This window comes from Macrobrachium rosenbergii, chromosome 27 (assembly GCF_040412425.1).
Source record: "Macrobrachium rosenbergii isolate ZJJX-2024 chromosome 27, ASM4041242v1, whole genome shotgun sequence".
Lineage (NCBI taxonomy): Eukaryota > Metazoa > Arthropoda > Malacostraca > Decapoda > Palaemonidae > Macrobrachium > Macrobrachium rosenbergii.
This window is the reverse complement of record NC_089767.1, coordinates 34,730,346-34,739,910: the sequence shown is the minus strand read 5'-3', so window position 1 is coordinate 34,739,910 and position 9,565 is coordinate 34,730,346.

Genomic DNA, 9,565 nt, shown 5'->3' with positions numbered 1-9,565 from the left:
AATTTAGGCATGTGCTGTTTGGAATTTTAGGTTAATTTTCTCCATCTTTGATAGCCTTGTGTTTTTATAATCATGCCTTCAGTTGGAAAACCATAGATAGGGTCTTGTCTTAGTTTTTATCTCATTGGTAATGTCACCTGTTTGTTTAATAAATTATAAATTCATTGTTTCTTATCAGCAGTACCTCATCTGAAATAGTGGTCTGTACATTGATATGAACGTAACATTTTTTTCGCTATTTGTAGAGGAAGACCTGTTTCTCCTAGGTAACATTGCATTTCAGATCTGAAAATGGTATGCTTGATGATGGTACTTGTGAAAAGGTATTTTTGAAGCCATGATTTTTATAATGGACACAATATAAACTTGGGAAATTGCTTCTATAATGGTTTACTTTCAGTGCTCAAGCTTCAGGCAGTGTGGTTTTAATTTGGATGAGGTTAAAATTGCTGTATTCAAAATGATGATTATCAGTGATCAGAAGTTAGAAGAATCAAGAGAGAATGAATGGATAACTGGAACAGATGTCTTCCTAAGAGAGGAAGAATCATTTGATAAAATCACAATGCTGCAGTAGATTCATAACAAAACAATATTACACGTTGTGCAACATGTTTAGGAGGAAAAACTAACTTTTCATTAACCTCTCAAAAATCAAAATACTTGAAGAAAACTGATAGGTTAGACTATATATTCCCTTACTGAAAAATTCGGGTTGAAATATTACAAGGAAGAACCCGTTATCTTTATTATTTTATTAGTAATCGATTTCAGTGTCTTAAACAAGAACTTTTTTACAAAACAGTAGCCAACCACAGCTTGTAAGGAGCTATCAAATGAAACTGTAACAAAACAAAGCTACTGATTAACTATCATAAAAGAAAATGTCGCAATACGTACCCCAAAAGATGTGTGAGCTCTTCCGTATCATGTAGGCGCATCCCAGGCAAATAAGCTAGGCCGAATAGTGTACTGACGAGCCAGATTTTTTTTTTTTTATAAGACCGAGTCTGTACCAAAGTTAGTATATTGGAAGCTAAAATTTCATCATTCCCAGTAAAGAAACACAAAGAAGTAGGATAAGAAAGCTAAACCAAAAGCCAGCGATTAATGATAAAATATTCAAAGACTGTTGGTCGCCCAGACCCTTGATATAAGACCTGTCTCTTCACATCAAGGGGTGGTTAGTATGTGCAGGGGATTCGAAGCCCTGTTGATGAACTTTCTTTGTAGTTAAATGAAGCTAAAATCTAAATTTATTGACTGTAGATTTTATATTTGCCAATGACCCATTACGGACCGTATACGATTGTCTTGAATGGTTTTTTGGGGAAGTAGTAAAAGTAGCAGTGGTGCCAGACTTGAACAAATGTAGGAACAGGGTTCTCATATTTTATTCATTAAGTTAAGCCTTATATTTAATATCGAATTCTTTACAACATATGGGACTCTCTCATCATAAAAGAGTGACTATCCATGTACCAGGATAATTGGTATGTACGATTAATGGATAATTTTGCGTATTTCAAGTTTCAACCTACTTTTATTTTATAGAATTCTGAAATATGTGATTATGGCTATACTCGACCCGTGACGTCACTGGTGCACTTCACGTTCACGTTTGACGTTTCAGATTCAGTCAGTGTCAGGGAGGTCTAGGCGAGTGATAATCATTTACGGCCTTAATTGAAGTCATATTGTCCTCGTGCAGTACGTGTTACGGTAATTATTGCTGTTATGTATGCATTTCTGTAATGTGATTTAGATATAAAATACCAAATAAGTAGAAAATGGTGTCGCAAGGTACCGGTAAGACTTGAAAATACAATTCTTGATGGTAGACATGTTAGCCTAGGTATCGGTAGGTGAGCCGGTGATGACCAATCCATGAAGTTTCAATGGGTAAAGTACCGTATATTCTATTAGCCAGACTAATGATTTTGCGTGTAATTAAATACGGCAAGCCTTATGTAAACTTTATGCCAGGTGTGTTATTGCAGCTTACGCTAGTTAATTGTAAAAACACCAGATAACTGGTTCAGGTCCAAAGACAATGCGAGGTGGCCTAGCTAGACTTTCCTTTAGCCCCAGAGGTGGCTTGATTTTGAGTAGTATTTGTGGGTTTTGGGGTTTTTTACAGAGAGATTACTGCATAATTAAATAGGTTGGTATTCCCGTTTGGTACCTTTTATTTCTCGCCAAATATACAATCCAGAAATTAATAGCAAACTATATCGTTCATAGCGAATATCTTATTTTCAGATAGTCGGGTAATGGTCATTTTGATGTATGTTCTGTAACATCTACGACATTGGTTAAAATATGTGACAGGTACTTGTGGCGTAGGGGAATGTGAACTTCATAAAAACATTTACCGGAGTTCCCTCAGGGTATATTTACAGTCTGTACTATAGTCATTTTTCATGGCAGTGTATTTACAGCTGTAAAGTTATAAGCTTTAGCGTTCATTTCTCCGGGTCACAGAGAACGCCCTCCCTAAAAGCAGATACTGTATAACATTAAGCAGGGATAGCCTGTGCCCTGATTTAGACTTTTCTACAGTTCCATGCCCTGACCTGTCTTGGGCTTTCCAACCCACCTCCACCAGACATGCATAGCTGAACATGTGAGCACTTTTTCTGCAGTTTTTTTCTGGCTGTTTTACATAAAAGGTGTCTGGGATTGGGGAGTCATTTCCAGATTCTTCAGGAAGGTGAAGAAACCTTTATAGCCTATTTGTTCTTATGAAAATACAACCTGGTGTGGTTTTTTGAAGTTCATAACTAGGTAAAGTAGCCTAACAAGAGGTAAACAAGGTGTGGAGAGACCACCCACTCATTAACAAATGTTACTTATTCTTTAGCTGCTTTCCTTGAACAGATGTCTTCTTGTCTTCACTATTGCAATTGTTTTAGTTTATGCAAATATTTTTTAGTCAGAATGGTTGATGATTTTTGTTTGAATTTGATCAGGTTACGAATGTTGTGAGAATGATTATGCCTGATGATTCTCCTACTTGTAAATGTACATATTCCAGGTCATGAATGCGTATGTGAGTAAGGTCCATGTCCTCTGTGAATATTGACCCCTATTATTCCTGTTTATTACATTCTGCGTTACTTAAGGTTCTTTGCAGTGTCCCTTCGGTCCCTAGCTGCAATCCTTTCGTTCCTTTTACTGTACCGCCTTTCAAATTTTCTTTCTTTCACCTTTCTACCCACTCCTAACAGTTGATTCATAGTGCAACGGTGAGGTATTCCTCCTGTTACACCTTTCAGACTTCACTGTCAATTTCCATTTTAGCACTGAGTGACCTCATTGGTCCCAGTGCTTAGCCTTTGGCCTAAATTTTATATTCAGTCATTCAAAGTCTTTATTGTGTTTATTTGCTTGACTTCCTATAATTTTCAATCATATTCTACAATTTTTAAGATATTGATGCTTAAATGCAACAGTAAGCTTTACAGTATTCGTTCAAGTTGCATTTGTAGCGACAGTTCTGAACAAACTATCAATCATTTTTCTGCATAACCGACCAAGTAACTTTACTCAAGTGAATTTATGACACCTCAGTGAACAGAATGCATGTATAATAGGAAACACAATCTTACATAATGAAGTGGTGTTAAAATTTGGACAATATCCAGTGAAACTCTTGTGGAACAATAAAGGAATGAATGCAAAGTTATGATAGAGAGAGAGAGTAGCAACGTGTGCTCTTGTGTAAGCCTAGGCCTTTTTATAGAGCTTGCGAGGTCAAAGAAGACAGAACTGGGTACTGATTGATTTATTACCCTGGCATAAGGTATACATAGCAGCGTGCGGACGGAAATGTGGTGCCCTACCCCAGGTCTCCGTGACCCGCACGCTGAGTGAGAGCAATTTGTGTCTGTTAACAGTCAATCAAATATAACAATAATAAGAGATATAATGTACACACAGTGATAAAATATATATTGGCGAAAAGGCCAGTAAATTCTACATAAAAATATATGCATGAGATTCTCGCTGCGTTTATAGATGTGATACATGATCGTAATTGATAGGTAAAGAAGGCGTCTTTACAAGCTACTCGTTTCATTATTTTTTCTGTCAGTAGTGGCTTTGTCGCTGGTATTTTGTGATGTAACCCGCGGGTTCCGTTCTCAGCTACCACTCTGTTGGTCGCGAGTTCGAATCTCCGACTGGCCAGTGAAGAACAAGAGGAATTTGTTCCTGGTGATAGAAATTCATTTCTCGCTATAATGTGGTTCGGATTCCACAATAAGCTGTAGGTCCTTTGATAGGTAACCAATTGGTTCTTAGCCACGTAAAAATAAATCTAATCCTTCAGGCACTCATTTCTAGGAGATTTTTGTTAATCAGCTCAGTGGTGGGTTAAACTAAGATATACTTAACTTTTTTTTTTCTTGCATGTAATCTGTCTTATAGTTTAGGGTGTAATCATTAATCTAGTTTGTCGTTTGATGGCAATGGCGTTTGTCAGAGGTTGTTCTGATGCAGCAGAGGTGATTAAATTGCCTTCTTCCTCAATTGCCGGACGAGGGCAACCGCATCTAGGACGATTCGCTGCACTTCCTTCCTCTCTTTCTCGTCTCAGTCATCGGTGGACGACTAATCTGCTCACGTAAGCCTGCGTGATATTGCTCTGTGCATCTCTATTATGAAACTCCATATTAATAATGAAGTTTCTCTTCTCGGCTGCTGATCCATGGCAACGTCAAGTTACAACCAGTGATTTGTTTTCCCACCTGAAGTTCTCAGGCTCCTCCTCACTCATAGAGAAATTTCTTGTGGATTTAACTAGATTTGCTCAACCCACCTTAGCTGTCACAACTTTTACTGCCATTAAATCATAATTATCTTTTAACACTGAAATACAAACATAAGTTTGTAAAAATTAGAGAATTTATCAGTGCCCCGTATGATGATGCAATAATAATCCTGTTCATAAAGGAAAACGAGTAAACATTGTCATTGTGATACATAGTACTGCCCCCAGAAATCCACACTATCTTTTAGATCTCAATGAACGAATCCGTCTGAGAAATTCTAAGTATTTTGGGCATGCATGGTGTTTTTGAGTATCTGAACGTTTTTGTTTTGGAGATTTAACATATATGATATAATTTATATTGTACTTTCATATTCTAGAGTAAATTTACTATGATTGTGTTTTCTGTAAAAAAAAAAAAAATGTGAAATTCGATGAACAAAAGCAAATGAACACTATCACTTTTCGTGCCAACAGTACACAAACTGAAAGGAGTCAGTGCCAGCCATCTCTGGTGAGTTGTTAAGCTACTAGAAACAAGACTGGTGATAGTCATGAGAAAACTGTCACCTTAGTTATACAGCAAATGGCTTTTCAAGCTTAAGGGGCCACAGTGAATCATTTCATTAGCCATGCCTAGACCTTTCAGCAGATTTAGTCACTCACATCAGATGCAACAGTGGACTCACATGGTGCCTCCTTGTAGAGGTGCTAGTGCTATGAGCGTGTCTACTGTGAGAGACAGCTGGTAATCCTGTGAATGTACTCAGTGCAAGACACATGAGAAACAGTGAACCAGAAAATTAACAAAATAATCAAACCAACAATGAAATACAACAACTGGGCCTAATTCTCAGGTTTGCTGTACTGTATGATTGTCAACACGGTGTTCATTCTTTCTTGCTTCTGTCCTCGTGCTTAAGATGTTTAACTCCCAGGCAATTTATCTCTCTCTCTCTCTCTCTCTCTCTCTCTCTCTCTCTCTCTCTCTCTCTCTCTCTCTCTGTAGCCACTGTATGGTTTGCTATACAATATCACTCCCATCATGTTTAATAGTCTACCTTCCCAGCTTTTGCGTACAGGTTTATTCCTCTAACCATGAAAAACAATTTTAATGCAGTGAAAAATATTATGAACTTCACACAGTTCAGTTGGTATTTAAATTTGGAGTCAAATGTACTAACCTGAAACTGGTACCCAACTGTGAGGAGAATATTGCATTAGCTGTGCTATAAGAATGATTTATAGTTCACAAAAATGCCTAGGGAATTCTTATACCTAACACAAGACAATAAACAAAGCTGCTGTTTTAAGGAACAGCAGCAACAAGAAGGCATTTGCTGGACTTCTGATGGCTAAGGAAAAACACACCCATAAAGGAATATTTTGAGAATTAGATAATTTATGCAAAAACTATCACCCAAGCATAAGTAAGGGAAACCAGTTGTGAAATACGTATACGTAGTTAAAAATGTCGGGGAGCATAGAACTAGGGTGCGTATGGTAGAACGCATACATAACGTACTGCTACTGGAGGTGCTGAGAGACTTAGATGCATATCTAGCTAGGTGGGAATGTTGTAGAAGTATGCAATTATTGATCTTGTAATAAAACTAAAACTAATTATGGTAGTCCAGCACAAGACATACATCCTTATGCAGATAATCATGTTAAAGGATTTAAGAAACTAGACTTAAGTGTATCATATATGAATATGAAAACAGTAATGAATAGTTTCTTCTATTTTTTTCTCCTTGCAGATGCGTAGAAGATCATTGTTTCAAGGCATCGTTAATGTGTATATATACGTATAGCTAGACTTGCATAGGGATTCAGTGGCAAGTGAGTATAATTTGTATATGAATTTTTGTTTATTCTCAGTGAAGGTTGATATTTAAATTAGGGGGATACAGGTGTTGTAGAGTAATGATGCACGGTTTCTTTTCACATTTAAAGTAATGTCATCTTGTCAGTGTTGAAAAGCAAGTCCATGTTACACCACAAGCCCATGATTCTCTTAAAGCGCACAGTCATGGTTCTCAGATGTCAGAGCCCGTGCAGTGTTCTGTCTAATACAAAATTGGTAGTCGGTCTGTGAATGCACCATCTGGATCCTACTGGTTCACAGCAATGAAATGCTTTGCTTTTTCATTATCTGCAGTGATATTCACAGCATAGCAGTACCCAATGTTAATTTCATAACAGGATTGCTTGTTAAACTTTTTAAGCTTACAAATCAGGTACTGTACTGGTATTTTTATTTATTTATTCCTTTCCATTTTTCCCTAACAGTTCTAATTTTCCTAATTTAGGTATTGAGATGTTGAAACCTTTAAGTATTTTTTTTCTTTATGCCAACTGTGGCTTGGTCTGCCTTTGCCAGTGCATTGACTTCTATGGGGTACAGTTCAGTGGTCACTGGCCACATTATAACCTTAAGTGATGTTTTCCTTAGCATAACATTCAGTGGTGTTAATTCAGCCTTGATACAGATACAGGCAGAGGAGTGGGTATTTGAGGAGCTCTGCTATTGCAAGCCTTCACAGAAGCATTCTTTCCTGCCCAGTGGGGAGGCAGCATTCTGCTGCCTTCAAGAAATCTGCATCATCTTGAGGCTTCTGGAATACTCAGAAACCTGTAAATGAAAATAGAAGATCCAAAGCTGAAGACTCATTGAAACCTAAAGTTTGGTGTCCTACCAGCTGGCCTCTTGTGGAACCTTACTAGTCGTAAATTAAGATCATTGCATCCCAAATGCTCTTCAGGAGACAGTTATTGAGGATATGAATAGTAGACATTCTCTCTCAGGGGATATTTTAGAAAACAATAAAGGCAGGATAATGGCACCAGTTACAGAAACGAAGATATGACATTGTTATTTAATAAAGGAGAACCAAATTTTAGAAGGCCACAACTGAAACCTTTATTCTCTAATAATGGGTAGTGTCATAGCCTTTGTGCCATGGCCTTCCACTTTCTTGGAGTCGAGTTCTCTTGTTTGTTCCCATGGTATGTTTGATAGATTTGTAAAATGGCTAAGGATGGCTGTTAGTTTTTCAGGAGGTTGCTTTATCCTTATCTTTCATTTACCTTCATCTTTAGTATTCGTTTTCAAAATCACCAGTACTGTCCTTCCTTCAGGTGAAGAGCTCTGTCCTGAAGGGAACATTGACATGGTTGGTGTTGGGGCTTGCTCTGATGGCAATTTTTTTTTTTTTCCGCCATTTTATATTCGTTTTTAATTATGACAATTTTATTTTATTCCTGAACGGGCTGGAGATGATGAACAAAATCTGTGCAGTAATTTTAGACTGCACAGAAATATTAATGAACTTCAGTTGCTTCCAGACGATAAAGTATCATGCACAAAAAATGAAGTTTCTCGAATGAGGCTCAAATCTGAGCTCCTTACTCCTGGCTTCAAGAAACGTTATTTTATTGTAATGCATGTCTCTGCATGTGATGACAGTAATGGAAGTGTTACCATTGGGTCCAAGTTGTCATTGTAAAATATCTCTGTGAAATTGCGAAATTCTCCTAAACTTCTGCCAAAGGAAAGAAACCATGAGTTTCCCTTCTGTCAAAAAGATAACAGACTTTTATGACCTGCAGATTGGGGCATTTGACAAATGCTTTAAGTCGTCAGAACCAGTCAAGCATCAGTCTTATTTTCGCCCATTACCTTGCCATTAATCCTTATTTTCAAGGGTTTTTTTTTTTACTTCAGTTTTCTTCAAATTGTTTGGACCTTCTACCCATTATTTCTCCTATAAACTCAGTGTATTTTGAAATACAAGAAGATATTTCCAGTATGGCTCAGCACTGTCTGGGAATGAGTCATTGTTGCCAACCTTGCCAGGTGCTGTGCCCTCTTGTTTCTTTGAATGTTGACTGGTAACAGAAGTTTTATCAGCGCAACACTTTTTACGATTCAATTGTCCTTTCTCTATGAGTAGATGGGGGATGCCTCTGCTTTTATAGAAGGCTTTAAAAGAGGAAAGGAGTTAGTCTGGCATTGGTACTTTGGTGTGATAGGTTATGCTGAGCTCTTCAAGATTATTTTCATCTTTTCTCTTGGGGACCAGGCAAGAAATATTGTTCATGAGAAAGCTTTTATGTTTGTTTGGAAATTTTTTCATATGGGGAAACTAGTTTTCAATGTACTATAGCATTTGAAAATGAACGAAATTTTTAATAACTGTTTCTTTATGAAACAGTCTAGATTTATTTTTAAAGCTTTGTTTAAAGCTTTTATGTTTGGAAATTTTTAATAACCTCATTTCCAGTTTACAGTCTAAATATTATTATAAAATTTGAAACAATGTCTATATAGATTTTGAACATATTCCTTAATCACTATTAGTTTCTACACAGTATCCATCTGTCTATACATGAGGAATTTGTTTCAGCGTAGCAATATCCTCGGGTATGTACAGTTAAGGCACAGAAAATACAGTTAAAAGTATTTATATCGTTCATATACGATTCTGAATTTTGTTTAATTTTTCAGAACATCCTGCCACTTCGGTGCTGGAGAGGACTGACATCTAGTACAGCATTTGAGTACTACGAAGGTGGAAAACTGTGCCACGAAGGTGGAAGTTTTCAAGTTTTGTGGGGAAGGGGGTTATTGTTGAAGGTAGAGCTACCTGGTAATCCAGGGCTGCTGATTTTTATTTCTGGACCAGAAAGTACAATTTTTTTTCGGTTATTGCAGACATTCGTGTTCCTAAACTTGTGAAGATCCATTTGTTTTTAGTATGTACACCAAAAGGATAAAAATAAACTGCA